General features: G+C 39.7%; 1 protein-coding gene across 2 annotated transcripts in view; it reads left to right on the top strand.

Moving 5' to 3' along the window:
• Nucleotides 1-17094, top strand: part of PACRG (parkin coregulated) — a 234919-nt gene that overhangs the window by 776 nt on the left and 217049 nt on the right. The window lies entirely within an intron of this gene.

Here is a 17094-nt window from a genome sequence, read left to right on the forward strand (position 1 = left end):
AGATGAAAAAAACAAATAAAATAAATCATACATACATACAGCAACAGTGGCAAATGGCTTTAGATACATATTAGGTCCATAAATTGCCATATAGCATATATTCAACACAAAAAAGCGACAATTTGTTGTTGACAAAGGACAGCTGGACTTATAAAGGGCCGCATTAGCTTAGGGCCTCATCAAACCTAAATCCGGCCCTGTATATATACACAATCTCCTGTCATCATAATATATCCCACCACACCATACTGTTTCAACTGTTGCTATAAAGTCAGGTGACGGCAAACATTTGGGAAATCACCTCACCTGCAACAGCTATAATAATTTAGATCTATGGCCAAAGCCGCTTTTCTTTCTCTGGTTTTAATTAGAATAATTTCTATTTTCAAATCTCACTGCTTATAGGCTGGAGCTGTGGGCCTTGTTTAACTTCTATTATTATTATTTATTAAATTTGTATTCCACCTTATAGACCTGTAGATATCAGGACAAAACTTGTAAATCAGTACTTCCCCTGTGTGTTACCACAAACATTGTTTTTAAATCTTCCCTTGAGCCCACAGAATTCTGTTTTTCACAGGGATTGCTATTCGGGTTGTTTTTAGGATTATCAATTTTTTAGGCTTAAACTACACTTTCATTGATGTAGACATGATCATTCAAACATTCTAATATTTTGAACAAAGTGTAGAGAATTACTGTGCAAGCGTAGGCAAGTTTACTCAGAAAGTCAATGGGGCTTACACTGTAGTGTGTTTACAGGCCTTAGGCTGCAGGCTTGTAACATTTACCTAGGCGTAAATTCCATTGCAGAATATTTACTTCTGAGTAGACCTGCATAGGATTGGCTAAATTATTGTTTGAGCCTACTCTTTTCTCAAAAGTAAGTCCTACTATTTCAGTGAGACTCACTCTCTAGCCCATGTGCAGTACATCACCATCTCTTCTGTTAACCTGGGCTCCTTTGGGAAGAAGGGTGGGATAGAAAAATTTAAAAATAAAAATAATATTTTCTGTAGCACTTACAGGATGTTTCTATATGAAACAAGCCCTACTAAATTTAGTGGGACTTTCCCCCAGATAAATCTGTGCAGGTTTGCAGTGTAGTATGCAATTCAGAAACAGCCTGTCCTGTCATCTTTGTTCATCTCTCATCTCCAGCAAACTCCACCCATCACACCTTACCCTGTATGAGTCACTTCTTTGAATAGGATCCTGCCCCTGTATTGCAAAGACATTTGAGAATTCATGTATGTGTATTTCATATAAAAATCAAGGGCCTCTGGTTGAGACACTCTATGTGAGGTGTGAAACTAATTTTTATGCCTACTCTATTTGGAAGAGAAACATTGTAGCTGCTGAAGGTATGGCATCATAAGCAAAAGCATAGGACAATGCTCTTGATGGCAGGACATTATTGAGTAAAGGCTGCTGTGTGCAGAGTTATGTGTAGGTTGCACCCCTTCAGCCACTTCCTCCGAAGTAGTATCACTGAAGTCAATGAGACTATTTTGAAGTATGTGATTTGCAGCTATAAGTATCAGTTTGCCATCTATCAATTTTATAGCAGTCTCTTTGACTTTAATAGGACTCCGGTTACAAATGGGTTGATGATTTGATGCCTTAGCCAAAGAGAAGCTTCAGAGCAGAGCTGGAAATATTTCAAAAACCAAGTCCTTGGAGGGAAGTTTGCAGAATTGAAAGGGGCCTTGAAGGAATCTTATAATAGTTTCCAAATACTGAGATTCCCCAAGCCTGCACTGCCTGTTTTTAACAGCTCTGGGACAGCAAGTTATTATGGGCGATAGCGTCTCTTACCCCATTGTTGTAATAGTACATTCGCCCACCTTGCTCCTCTGCCAGCAGTGTGACTTCATAATGTTTTAATGGGTACTCTGAGTGTAATGAATTATATAATTATTATAATAACGTGAGATTGACTGTAATGCCAGAAAACTAAAGATGTTGTTCAGTAACCAATAGTGTTCTTTGCATTAGAAAAAAACAACCTGCTGTATATTTCTTGAGAAATATACTGTAGAGGCTAAATGTTGTGAGACAATTAATAGTTTCTTCTAGTAATAGTAGAATCCTTGGACAAATTTAACATTGATGCAAGCAGTTTGCTGTAAGTTTTTATGTTTGAGAGGATGGTTACATTGTTTTTGCTTAATAATTTACCGTTCACTAATAACTGCATTTTAATAGATAAAATACATGCCAAACAAAGTATTTTCTCAAAAGGGTTCATTTAGGTGCTCAGTATGCTGAAGGGATGCTGCTTAAATTGCCTACTTAAACCCTGCATCTGCTAACTATTTTGGTCTAAGCAATGAACACAGTACAGTACATAGTTTCTGGCCTTTTAAATAGATACATTGATGCCAAGTAGTTGTAAGAAATCAGAAGACAACAAAGAATCAAATATCTCTCCTCTAGTGATGTAGGTTTCAGAATTCCAGTTTAAAAAATGGACATAGCTTTAATATTGTAATCTTATTGCAGTGTGTGGGCATGCACATTCATAAACACAAAGCAGAAGTGTACTGATTTTACTAAATTCCGTCAATTGCCACCAGCAAGGAGATAGCAGGTGAACAACTTGCTAAGAGCCTTAAAGATACCACTTGCAGGTGCCTTGCATTATAGAAAAGAGCGCTTGTGTGCTTGGTAAGAAGCTTTAGGTTACCTCAGATACAGGTAACACATTAAATTACAGGAAAACCTGCTAGACCAGTTATGAAAAAATAGAGCAGGTCAAGTGGTATACCCCTTTGTGAGATACTGCTCCTTCATAGAAAAGAAGTCCTTCAGTCAAATCTTTCATCACATAACATAGAGGGTGTATGTTTTTCCTCAGTCAAGAATCCCAGTTCATTGCAGACACCTGTCTTTTAATTATGTAACAGTTTCAACTGACTTTACGTAAAGCAAACCAGTTTGGTGCTTAAAGCTTCCACAATACATTATTTCTCCCTTCTCAGTTTCTGACTCTCAATGGGTGTCCTTTTCCTGGAATTTGCAGTCCTTGCTGCTAGTTGTTTTGCTAGTTTCAACATTGGGATGAAATATGGTCCTTCTGCAACAGATAGTGCTCCAGTGGTCCACATCCTTCCACTGTGGACTGACCTCATTCATGTAGACTATTAGCCACTCTCTGCCTCCCTTTCCCTTGGCTACCTCTGCTCTTTATACAACAGTGGAGGGAGGGTATCAGGTAGCCAGCTGCCACCATGCTGAGCCAGTTCTGACCAGACCACATTTACAACTATTTGGGCTGTGGCATGGAGGCACTGTGAGCTGAAGTCAAAGTTGACCTTCCACACCCTCTAAAGAGACCATATCACAGGTCTGAGCAGCTGGGGAGATTGCGTCTACCACTCCTAGCTTGACAAGAATTAGGATTAACAGTAAAAATTCAGGAAATGTCAAGTTGTAGTTTAACAATATATTTTTAGCCCTCATGCTGGAGTGATAAGTTTTAAAATGTGATAGCAAACATTTCTGAAGGGTGAAGCGTGTGTGTGTAAGTAGTTGGTTTTTCCAATGCCCATGCAGTAAATAAAACATCCAATCCAAGTTTTTGCCATAAAATTTTTAGTACCTACAACTTTAAAATGCACATTTAAAGGTTAACTTGTTCATCCTCAGTTCTCACTACCCTCCTCCCCAGTTTGATGTGCAGCAGAATAAGACTCCTGCTGAGCAGGTAGCAAAGGAGATTCAGCAAAGCGATGGTGTGCTAGCTGAACTCCTGCCTTTACAGATCAAGGACCTGCTGACAGCAGTGGTGGCTGGTGCTCATTGGAGCTGGTAGGGCAGGATGTAGCGAGACCAGCAGTGGTAGGTGATGCTAGAGCCAATGACAGGTAGAGCCAGCTAGTTGTTCTTTTGTCCCTACCCTCTTCCCTGCTGAGTTCTACAAGGACAACATTAAGACTAAGAAGGAGGGAGCTGACAGGTAGTCGTCGTTGTCCGTCCCCGTCGCCCCCCCCCCCACCCTGAGCTGATTGCAAGTAAGTAGACAGGCAGGTGGGCACTGACTGAGGGCAGGCTGAGTTCGATGGAGCAGTGTTCCATTGGTCCTAATGGACCAGCCTTGACTGGCTGTGCACTTACATCTTGACACCAGCAAGACTAGGGGGCAAGACATGTCTTGTACTTAATGTTGGCCCCACGGTTTATGCTTTGAAAAAATGACTGCCAAGATTGGTCAGTGTGAATTATCAAATATGAAGAAGTACAGGAGCAAGGCTTGCCCTCTTTGACCACGGCAATTATGTGTAAAGTTTTTTGAACAAATGTGTAGAAAATGAGGCCAAGCTGAACCATATATAATGATGTTTTCCTTTTTGAGTCAAAAGGCCAGAGTTCTTATTTATAAAAGTGGAACAAATTGCCAGATTGTCAGGCTTTACTTTAGCTAAAAGCCTTTCCAACATGTTATTTCACCAACTAAACTGATATCTGAAATATTACGGATTGTTGTTGTTGCTTTGCTTAGTGTGGGGAGGAAAAGTGAGAGGCTTTTAAAACAATTTTAAGTGAGACTGCAAGACCAAGTGTCATAAATAATAGTTTGACCTCCCCCCCCCAAAAATAGCCTATTTGTACAATCAATGAAGCTCTGTAGCTTTCATAGACTAGTGTTTGTGGTAGAAGTATTACTATTTGATAGTTCTAGGAGTGAACACATCCTAGATAAAATGGAAGTGTGTTTAAAGTGATAAATGCAAAAATTTATTGCTGCAGAAGATTTTTGAGGTACAGAAATTTCTGGGTATCAGCAATAACATGTAATCTGTATGAATTGTGTAACTTGTAAGTAGTAATATCTGGGGTTGGGTGAGCTATTTGCCTTAACAGACACAATCAAGATCTCCTTCATTTCTCCTCCTTGGTTCTTTAGTGAATCCTCCTCGGTTCTTTAGTGGCCTCGATCAGCTAGATTACTTACACAGCAATGGGTCGCTACACATACATTTTTTTTTTTACTAAAAGCCCAGTCTAAGAGCTGAGATATAGCACAATTCTATTTGTGCAATGAACATTTCTGCAACATTTCTCTGATTAAAATAGGGATGTCCCATTCCATAATGATAATTTTACTATTTACACCCCATACTGGGTTGCCCCAGCCACTCTAGGCAGCTTCCAACATATAGAAAAACATAATAAAACATTGAACATTAAAAACCTTTCCTATACAGTCATACCTCAGGTTACAGACGCTTCAGGTTGTGTTTTTTCAGGTTATGGGCCCTCTGAAACGAGGAAGTACCGGAACAGTTTACTTCCGGGTTTCGGGGGTCGTGCATGTGCAGAAGCGCTAAATCGTGCTTTGCGCATGTGCAGAAGCACTGAATCGCAACGTGCGTGTGCGCAGATGCGCCGCTGTGAGTTGCGAACGCTGCGGGTTGCGAATGTGCATCCCACATGGATCACATTCGCAACTCTAGCATCCACTGTACAGGGATGCCTTCAGATGGCTTGTGGGTCGAATAACTGCATACCCTCCAACATTTCTCCAGTGAAAATAGGGATATCCTGAGGAAAAGTGGAACATTCTGGGATCAAATCAGAAACCTGGATGGCTTCTCTAAATCAGAGACGTCCCTTGGAAATAGAGACGCTTGGAGTTTGGCAGCAATGTTATTCATATTTAGCATGTACAGTGTAATATTAGTGGCACAGAATTAGTTTGGAAGTCCATTGTATATCATAGTGCTTCACAGTAGCTTAAGTGCATAACTGAAGGGTATAATTGAATTTGTGGAACCCTACTGTTGCATACTCTTGAGGCATATTTGTCCACCTCAGTTCTCAGAGTAGCCTGAAATGAATGAATATTCTCACTGGAATTGGTTTGGCTTTCTGTCAGATGTCTGAAGAAGAAATGATGGAAGTTAGCATACATCATGGTCTTTGGCATTAAATGCTAACATTGGTCTAACAAAATAAGCCCTTTTTCTCAGTGCCAGCTCTAGTAAGGGGAACCATGTCTCAAGCCCTACTGTGAAGAATTCAGAATGTCAGCAATGAAATTATGTGGTGCTGAAGATGGCATTCTCTCAGCTTTTTTGGTGACTTTCCAAGACTGAAATAATTAGATGTTAGATGATGAAGGAGTGAAAGTTCAGACTAAGATGGTATTTTGTAGTAGAAGAAAATTTCAAGTTTGCTGGTATACTGTCCTCCCCCAAGGTATGACTGCTTAAAACTATTAGCAAATGATCCATGCTATAAAATTGCTTCACTAAGGCAGCTAAAATGCAGGTAAGATTTTATATAGTTATTTAAGTTTCATTCTACAGAGTAAACCAAATTTTGCAAAATAAAAATAAAATAAAATAAAATAGGACAAAGGCCACAATTTGTCAACCAGATTCTAGGAAGATTAATATTTTCTCAAATAGTGAAGTATTGATACGTGGGACTTAGTAAGCATAGTGTGATAAACTGGATGTAGATAAGTTTAACTTTGCTGTCACCGACACCAGTTGGACGTGATTGTCACCAGTCTATCAGCACTGAACTGTGCTCGTGTCACACAGAGCTACCGCAGTGCCGACTGAGACATGGATAACTCCCTGGTGGCAAGCAAGATCCATCTCCAGCCAAAGAGGGCCCATAGTACAACGCATAAAGTGTGGCCTTGAATCAACACCACCAGAACATCCATGCTTCAAATTTGTGAATACTGCTCTGGTTTTGTCGAACATGCTCTATTGAACCGCTTCATAGATAGGTGTTGAAGCAAGGTAGGACAACATCAAAGAGGCAACCCACAACACAGCTATGTCCTACTTTGGCAAAAGAGAGCAACAGATCCCCAACTGGTTTGAGGCTGGCATAAAGGACATGGAGCTTGTTATTGCTGCAAAGTGTGAGGCTCTTGTGAACTACAAGTGTGCACCCTGTGAAAAGGCACTTGCTACACTGAGAAAGGCAAGGCAATATGCCCAGTGGAGTGCCAATGGATTGCAAGACAATTTGCCATTGACTACTGGCCAAACCTGTGTCAGAGAATTAAACTCACGGCTGACACCGGTAACACTCTCACAAGCCCACATTCCCAACATGTTCGCACTCCTGTCTCGGCAACAGCTACACTGGATTGGTCAAACCCACAGAATGGAAGATGGGGGGATCCCAAGGACATGCTCTATGAGGAGCTGGTTTCAGGGACTAGGACTGTGGACAGACCAACTCTGTGTTGCAAAGATGTCTGCAAACGGGACATGAAGGCTGGTGACATCAACCATGCTATGTGGGAATCCCATGCAGATGACTGCAGTGCCTGGGGACAGGCAGTCAAGATGTGTATCCATAGCAGTGACCAGAGGAGAAATGACCGCTGGGAGGAGTGAAGGGAGAAGAAACACTGTGGTATATCTGCGGCAGCACAACCGGATGCCTTCATCTGCCCCAGCTGCAACAAAGCATGTCTCTTCCTCTACACTGGTCTCTACAGTGACAGCAGGTGCTGCAACTTTCTAACAGCTTGACTTCATCCTAAAGGTGCACTTCTCCATTGTCTTCTGAAACAGATTATTATAAAGAAAATAAGCTATGAAAAGTGCAGAATCTTAATATAATTTTAGTACTTGGCTAACATGTTGGGGGTGTGTGGAAATGGAAGTAAACGAAAATAAAATATAAGTGTTACTTTCTTTTGTGAGTTTTCCACCCAGTGGAAAAATACAGTGGATAAGGTGCCATATATACTTGAAACAGTACCTGGGCATCCAGTTTCTAACAGTGATCAAAACAGATTATTTTAAATGGGAATAATTTTAAATGAAAAGTGAATTGTTATTGAGTAATCTTTTCCTTTGTTAGTGTTATATCTGGCCTGATTCCTGCAACTCTATTGAATTCAGTAACAGTCCTTTGAGTATCTTATCCCAGAATGAGAAGCTTTTCTCACATCTGTAGTGCTACTTCATTCTTTTCAATGAAGGCTTTAAGTAGGCTTTAGTTAGGGTTGCTATATTTCAAAAAGTCAAAAACCAGGACACCCTGAAATTTTTTGAACTTTTTTAAAGAAACCCCCAAAATTGTTGAGCTTTTTCCCTCGGGCTAGAAAGGGGTTGGTTTAACCTTTGGTTTGCTAGTGAAACTGAATTACAGTGCCGTGAAATGATGCATGTCTAAAAAGTGTGTCACCAATATAAAAAGTTTGGAAAGCTCTGCTTTAAGAAGCTGGCTAAATATCCAGCACCTTTCCACATATGGTGATCCCAAGGGCAGGTATTGCTGCTTTAGGATTAGTTATGGACACAGACCTTTTAACCGCACAATAATCCAAGTTTATGCACCAACTACTGGTGCTGAAGAAACTGAAATTGACCAATTCTATGAAGACTTACAACACCTTCTGGAAATGACACCAAAGAAGGATGTTCTTCTCAATATAGGGGATTGGAATGCTAAAGTAGGGAGTCAAGAGATAAAAGGAACAACTGGCAAGTTTGGCCTTGTAGTTCAAAATGAAGCAGGGCAAAGGCTAATAGGGTTCTGTCAAGAGAACAAGCTGGTCATCACAAACACTCGTTTCTAACAACACAAGAGATGACTCTACACATGGACATCACAAGATGGGCAGCATCGAAATCAGATTGATTATATTCTCTGCAGCCAAAGATGGAGAAGCTCTATACAGTCAGCAAAAACAAGACCTGGAGCTGACACAACCTTGATGGCAGAAAGTGAGGAGGAATTAAAGAACCTTTTAATGAGGGTGAAAGAGGAGAGTGCAAAATATGGTCTGAAGCTCAACATCAAAAAAACTAAGATCATGGCCACTGGTCCCATCACCTCCTGGCAAATAGAAGGGGAAGAAATGGAGGCAGTGAGAGATTTTACTTTCTTGGGTTCCATGATCATTGCAGATGGTGACAGCAGTCATGAAATTAAAAGACGCCTGCTTCTTAGGAGAAAAGCAATGACAAACCTAGACAGCATCTTAAAAAGCAGAGACATTAACCTGTCGACAAAGGTCTGTATAACTAAAGCTATGGTTTTCCCAGTAGTGATGTATGGAAGTGAGAGCTGGACCATAAAGAAGGCTGATCGCCTAAGAATTGATGCTTTTGAATTATGGTGCTGGAGGAGACTCTTGAGAGTCCCATGGACTGCAAGAAATCAAACCTATCCATTCTGAAGGAAATCAGCCCTGAGTGCTCACTGGAAGGACAGATTCTGAAGCTGAGGCTCCAATACTTTGGCCACCTCATGAGAAGAGAAGACTCCCTGGAAAAAAACGCTGATGTTGGGAAAGACTGAGGGCACAAGGAGAAGGGGATGACAAAGGATGAGATGGTTGGACAGTGTTCTCGAAGCTACCAGCATGAGTTTGATCAAACTGTAGGAGGCAATGGAAGATAGGAGTGCCTGGCGTGCTCTGGTCCATGGGGTCAGAAAGAGTCGGACACGACTAAACGTCTAAACAACAACAAATGGACACATCCAGAGAACATGCCAGGGAATCCTAAGCACAATGTAATAAAAAATCAAGCAAAACATAGAGGAATAAATTTGTAAGTCTAGTATGGTGACATGTTAACAATTCATATGTGTGGATAATCCATAAATTTGGTCTATATATTTATTTTCAGATTCCATTAATCCTTCTTTGTCTTCTTACCTCTGCATAGTGAATGTCCACTCTGACCTAATTTATTGAATCCTTCACCAATAATACAAAGTCCAAATAATTTTCAATTTTAAATATTTCTTTCAGTACTTTCATTTAAAATGAATTCTATATCTATAGGCAGATGCAGAAATGGAATGACATATTTTTGTTTAAGTCATTGAAATTTTACAGAGTGTTACAGTGCTTCATAAACTGGAGACTTATATTACAAATACTAATGAGAGAGTTCATTATTTTGTCTCAAATTTTATGACAGATTTGGCTTGCTTTCTTAAGTAATAGGGCCTCGGTAACAAATGAATTAAAAAATAATTGAACAACAGGCTATAGAGATTATGTATTAATCATAATGTCCCTGGAGCTACATGGCAGAAGTCAAGTGCTTCTAATTTTCTCAGTTATTACCTTACGATAAATGTTGTCCTCAAGGTATCTTTCTGGTATTAAATTCTTGTATGGAGAAAAGGGTTTCTTCTTTGATGGCCTGAGTAAACACACACAGTACAGGATTTTGTGCTCCCTTGTGGCGATTACCCACAACTGCCTCGAAAAACTGCCTCTCCAATTTTCTTCAATTGAATATTGTGCAGCCTGATTCTAGAAAGGTCAGTGAGACTAGCAGCTCACTTCTGCCTGGTGTCCTTGAAGATCTAGACTCATGTAACATTTGCAAACATTCCTCTTTCAGGCCCTCTGGAGAGCAGCTATCATCTTAGACATTGCTGTCTTTCCACCATTCTTTGATTGAAACTTATGTCAGCAGCGATCTTAAATATGGTTTATGCTAGTTGGAGATTGCTGTTAATCAGGGATTTGAAACACGGTTCAAAACTATTTTCAGATCACTGCTTAATGTTGAGTGCTGCTTAGCCTTAGCCATTGTATAGGTGAGGAGACATAATGTGATAAATGTTTGGGTTGGGAGTTGGGGTAGATTGAAGATTACACTATTCTAGGAGCAGCTTTCAGTTCTTTAACCATGGTTAAGAAATTGGGAGACTTACCTCTGCCGAGCCCTAGAAAATGTTTCCCTTTCGGTGGCCACTTGCTGATTTTACTATCTCTCTCTCTATGGGCATCTGTACCAACCAACTTGCTTTCATTCTAACATGAATTACTGTATTAGAGAAGAGAAGATAATTGCACAGGCAGTATAGGAATCCTATCTTCTCTGACAGTGAAAAATTGTTAGGAAGGCATGCCTTTGCCCCTTCCTTACTGGTGTTTGGCAGGTGCAGAGATAAAGCACCTGCTAGCAATCGCATGAATGAGACGTGGTATTATTGTCTACCAATCTGCATAATTACAAACAATTTATATTATATGCAAAATATGTTATCATCTTTCATGGGGGCAGAGAGATTGAAAGCCTATTCTTCAGGACTGCCTACCAGAAAAAAATTGGACACATCTGAATGTAAATGCATGTGAAAATGAAATGCATGCCTGTGATAACCACAGTGTGCAGTGCTTAGATAATAAAAAAGGGCTGGGGAGACTTTTAACAACTGTCACTTAAAGAACTTAACCTTTTAGTTAAAAGGTTATCTAGAGAAAAATTTATCCTCAAAGGTAATTTTTTCAGTAAATTATAAAAGCTTGAAAGTAATAATTTTGTTAAAATCGTTTTCATCAACCTTAATAATGATATGCAAGGCTTCTAATCTCTGTTTTAAAATATATTAATTTTCAAATGTTTTTAATCTTCTACAACTGTAGTTAATTTGTAGCCTGTAATATTGTTTTAATTGGAAGAATTATTCTTCTCTGATGTGGGTATTTTGACCACATCCTATTCAATCTCTTGTTTTTTTGTTTTGTTTTTCATTTTACTGAATTAAGATTTATATATTTAGAATTCTAGGCCACATTTGGGCTACAGGGCTAGGCTATAGTAATAGCATAATACGTATCATTAATATATTAGTTCATAAAATTATTGAAAAAACACGCACAGTGTCAGTCATTTGCTAAAACAGGTAGAAGGTCCCTTTTCAGCCCAAAGGAATGAAAAAACAGAGCATAGCTGATTCACTTCCCTACAAAAGTTCAGTTTCAAATACGGATTCATCTTACCTCAAGCGGTGGTGGTTCCTGTGTTGTTGCTTAAAATTGGGCAGACAGTAACTGATGAAAGCTAGGAAAAAAGGAGGAATGAAAGGAATCTTGAGAGAGCCACCATTGTACAAGGACTAGGCTGGTCTGCATAGTTCCCTGTCCTCCCATCATTGCTATTCGGCCAGTCTTCTGTTATATTGGCATTTTAGCCATTTTTTAAAGTACTAATGTTGGAATCGGAATATATTATTTGAATGATTTAGGTGTAAAAAATTTACTTCACTCTCTTTTTGCTACAATGTAAGTATAGCTTTGCATTTGATATTCTAACTTCTAGCATCAAATGTGAACAACCACATTATCAAGCATGAGTTATCTCTACTGAGTATGCCTTGACCATAGTCTTCTGGTGATGAAAATGATTCTAGCCAACACTCCACCTCCCATGGCTGCAGAGACTCTTCTACTGACAGAGACACCAGGTTGTCCCCAGTATTGGGGCGGCTTGGCATGCTGCGTGCATGTGTGATGTCATGCGAGTGGTGCACGCCATGCACTTGTGATGTCAAAACATTTCATGATGCGTGTGTGGGATGTCATGTGAGCGAAGTGAGTGCAACATCGCATCGTTTGTAGAAGGCTGAGGGCTCTGGAACAGCCGGCCGCTGAAGCTATGATGAGCAATGTATGACACGCATGACACATGCCAGGCTCCCTCAATACTGAGGGCACCCAATCCCTTTCCAACAAAGATTGAGGGGAGCAGAGACACATGGGCTCCCTGGAGTTGGCACACTGTCTACTGAAGCCTCTGCTCTTCCTTGCCAGTCGTCATCTGGCAACGGCAGCTGTGGGAAGTGCAACGCAATGCAGCTGGCTATTGCCAGTAAGGTGATACCTTCAGATACAGCATTTTAGCAGCTATTCCTCACCAGACCTCCTTAATGTAGACTACACGTGGATAACAGTGTCATTGGCAGAGATTTGCTAGGGACAAGGGGCCTCAGTGAATCCCTGAGGATGATCCTCACCCCATGCAGAGAAATGTGTCGTGGGCTTTACTCACATTTGAAAGGGGAAGGATTGTGCCATATGTTGTTATTCTGGCATGGTATATTATGTTTCAATCTCCTATCTTCATTGTTAAAGTTAACAAAAGAAGAGAGAAATGACCTTTTGCTTGCTTTCTTTTTTAAAAAGGTGCCATATTAAACGAAGGCATTAATTACAGATAGTAGCAGGTGGTGTATTTTCCTTTGAAAGTTGTCACGTATTGGGCAGTCATTAGAAACAGGAACCATATTTTAATTTATGGTATTCATTCAAACTTTAACTGCCCTTGATTAATAAAAATCCATGTGACAGTGCAGCATATCTCTGTTTTTAAGCTGTTAAGAAGAAGATAAAATGATTATAGCTTGCAGTAAATGTTGTTATGGCTCCAATATGTTTCCTTGGGGATCAAGCAATCTTCTGCTCTTTTCTTAAGACTGACCCTCTCACCTTGAAAAGCAGACATGAAGGAGAGCTGCAAATGCAAGACCACCGTCAGGTCAACCTGTCGTGAAGCTGACACGTCTCTGATATAAAACCCAATTTACTGTTGAAGAAGCACATCCATTATCCTTCTGATTTTAAAATAGAACATACATCAGCAAAATGATAAAAGGAAGTGCTTAAGAATTATGAAAGTCAAGGACTATTTCATATCAGAAAGTCACAACCTTTTTTTGCATTTTACTGATTAAAATTACACTCACCTGTAATGCTCCTTTTTATATGTTCTTTTCTTCCTCTTCAAGGAAGCTAATAGAGTGTGTCAGTTTGATCTTTGCTAACTCTACCTCCACAACTTAGTGACAGGGCTGGGAAAAATCTGAAGTGCCTGAGCACTCTTCTGCCTAAGAACTTAGCATATTTTATTCAGATCTCTGCAGGGCTAGCACTTAAGTGTTTGATGCTGGCTCCTAACTTATTGATAGTGGCAAGTGGTCACTGGAAATATTATAGCTGTAGCACCTCCTTATGCTTTTATTTGTGAAGTCTCCAGGTTTACCACTCAAAGATTGCTGAGGCAGGCTGAATTTACAGAGCCAAAGGCTTAGAAAAACTATTCAAAGGTGCAGCCTGGGAACTCCATTTACACAGTCTGGGAAAATTGATCCATATTATGACAAAACAAAACAAAAATGAGGCTGGCAACAAGACTCAAACAGCCACACCAACTGGATGTGTCCTACTAGTGAGACCACTTATCCCCGGTATTCATGCTGATCTTGTTATTACCCAGAGCCAATCCTACAATTCTCTGTTTCAGAAAATGAAGGCTAGGAACATGGTGTCTTAATACTGTGTGTGGTGGGGAGTGGGGGTATTGTTTTTGTTTGTTACCGTGGTATGTATTTTTGTGTTCTTATATTGTAACCTGGCCTGTGATCCTCAAATAAGGGCAAGTATAGAAATTTAATACAGTGATACCTCTGGATACGAATGGGATCCGTTCCGGAGCCCCGTTCACATCCTGAAGTAAATGTAAGACGCGACTGCGTGTCTGCGCAGGTCGCGTTTCACTGCTTCCGCGCATGCACATGACGTCATTTTTGAGCGCCTGCGCGAGCAGCGCAACCCGAAAATAACGTGCTCCGTTACTTCGAGGTTGCCGCGGAACGCAACCCAAAAATACTTAACTTGAAGCTACTTCAGCCCAAGGTATGACTGTACAGTGGTACCTCTGGTTACGAACACTTCTGGTTAGGAACGCTTCAGGTTACGAGCTCCGCTAACCCAGAAGTAGCTGCTTCTGGCTGCGAACCTTGCCCCAGGATGCGAATGGTTTCAACTTAAGAACGGACCTCCAGAACGAATTAAGTTCGTAACCAGAGGTACCACTGTAATATTAATATAATATTAATATTATAGCAATTCTCAGCAACAGAGTTACAGTAAAGTTTTTTTTTATTAATATAAAGAACAGATAACACAAAGCAGATTTGAGATATTGCTGTATAAAAGTTTTAAGTCCATTTGACTTTTCGTGCTATATCATTTCAAATACAGTATACATACATGCAAACATACATGTAGGAGTCTCAAAAGAGAACCCATTAATTACACTGATGCAGTTCCACTGAAATCAATAGAATTAATCCAGCGTAAGGAATCCAAAAACATTTATTTGGTTTCCAGGAATAATGCTGGACATGATAAACCCATGATATTCTCTCTCCCCTACCTTGCACCCCCCTTACACACACACACACACACACACACACACACACACATAGACAGAGGAAAAACAGGTTGTGTCTTTATAATTCTTAAAAATGTAAGAGGACTTTCAAAGTAATAGCAGCTCAAGTGAAAAAGAATAGGAAATAAAAGAATCATTTATTGCTTTTCAAAGAGCTCTTTCCCCTTTTACTTTTCCATAGTGGCACATAAGCCTTCTGAATGCTTTGGCTCCAAGAAATCAATAAAGCAAGATTTTTTCTCTATCTTTTTTGGTATTGAACAGAAATTTATTTGTGCCTATAAATTTACATGCCCAGAAACTTTTTCATTGTGAAAAGTCCTAAGAGGATAGCAATTAACTTGTAAAGTGCTTTCCCCCTGCATGTCTCAATTACATATATACTATATTATTTTTATTTATTTATTTATACCCTGCCTTTCCCCCTGACAGATGGATTACAAATAAAAGCAAGAACTGCTAAAACATAGAAAAAGCAAGTATTATAAAACTGAACATTGATAAAATCAAAACTATATATAAGAAGACGATTTAACCATGTTAATACATTAAACAGTATTAATAAAATCCAGATTAAATCACTTTGATCAACACTTCATATTACATGTACAGATACCAGCTTGCTTTCAGACTGCCAAGTCTTTGAACAGTGGGCCAACAATTGATGACATTTATTGTAGAGCTTTTCATAATAAACAGTGGCGGTAAAATGGTTAAAATCAAGTTATAAACAAATTGCACTTCCATCATAATAGTTACCATACCAAGTGAAAAGGTCATATTTGAGAAACTCTAAATTATTGCAAACAGAATGTAAAAATATGCCATATTAAAAGTCTCTGGTGATAGTTATAAAATGCTTGGTTATCTGTCTTCAGTTAAAACAAGGTCAGTCATTATATATGCAAAGGGTGTAACACCCAGCTAGTATTATAAAAATCATGCATGCAAAATAATGAAAATGACATCAGTGGAAATGGCATTTAGGCTTTGCCCTTATCTAAGATTATTCTCTCAGTTCATTTACCTGTAGTCCAAATTTGTGCAATCCTAGTTGGCAAAAAGCAACGAACAGATCAATCCTAAATCCCATTTATCTCAATGGAGCTTACTCCCGAGTAAGGGTGCACAGCATTACAGCCATGGCTTGTCGTCATTTTCTCCAACACCGGATGAAGAGATGTCAATAAGGATCAGAATTACAAAAACGGTTTTGCAAAACTGTTTATTTCTAAAACATACTAATAGCATGATTTGCAATGCTTAACATTTAAAACCATATACAAAAATAAATGGTAAAATCCAGCAATAGCATAAAACTTTAGATTCATGCAAGAATGAAATCTCTTCTCTCTCACCCCTTGTATCTGACTCCAAAGCAGTTTACAATGAAAGCACACTAAAAATCTACGGTAATGGTATGAGCTCAGCCTAGTATTCCTCTTGAATCCTTAAACGTAGCAAAATACAGACATACATACATATTATCATGTTGCCATTTGCCAAAATACATTGCTTTCACAAGCTTTACAAGAGCTTAAATCAGTTATGATCAATTGTCTATTATGAATCCTGTAATTCTCTGATCACATTTAATTGCAACTGCAACTGCAACTTAGAATTCCCTCCCCCCTAAGTACTAGAGGGTCTTGTAAGGCATCATACCCCCACCAGGGTTGCACAGAGCAACCTTACAAGCAAGTCTTAAGCTTGGATGCTGCTGACTACTTTCCTGCCCCTTTCACTAGTGGCAGAAGTGAATAATATTTTCAAGAGTTCCCATTCTTATTTGATCCATGGAGCCTTTCTATAAACCTCTGCAAAATTAAAGTCCCTTTACTCTTGTCAGGGGAGGTTCATATGCAAATTATAGAGCAATCCTAGTGAGGGGCTGGGGAGGTGAAGGGCACTAGATCCGTTGCTACATACAACACTCACACCATCTAGGGCAGAAGATAGGGACAGTTTCCCCCGAGTTTTCACTGTGCCATCTCCAGGCCGGTGGAGCTGATGGACACAAGGAACAGGCTCCTTGGGGGGTTCACAACCCATTGGAGTCAAACGGCCAGCTTGTTCTCTAAAATATCCCATTTTGGGGCTTTGCATTTCCTACTGCCAGAGGGAG

Source organism: Podarcis liolepis (assembly GCF_965112155.1).
Source record: "Podarcis liolepis genome assembly, chromosome: 3".
Lineage (NCBI taxonomy): Eukaryota > Metazoa > Chordata > Lepidosauria > Squamata > Lacertidae > Podarcis > Podarcis liolepis.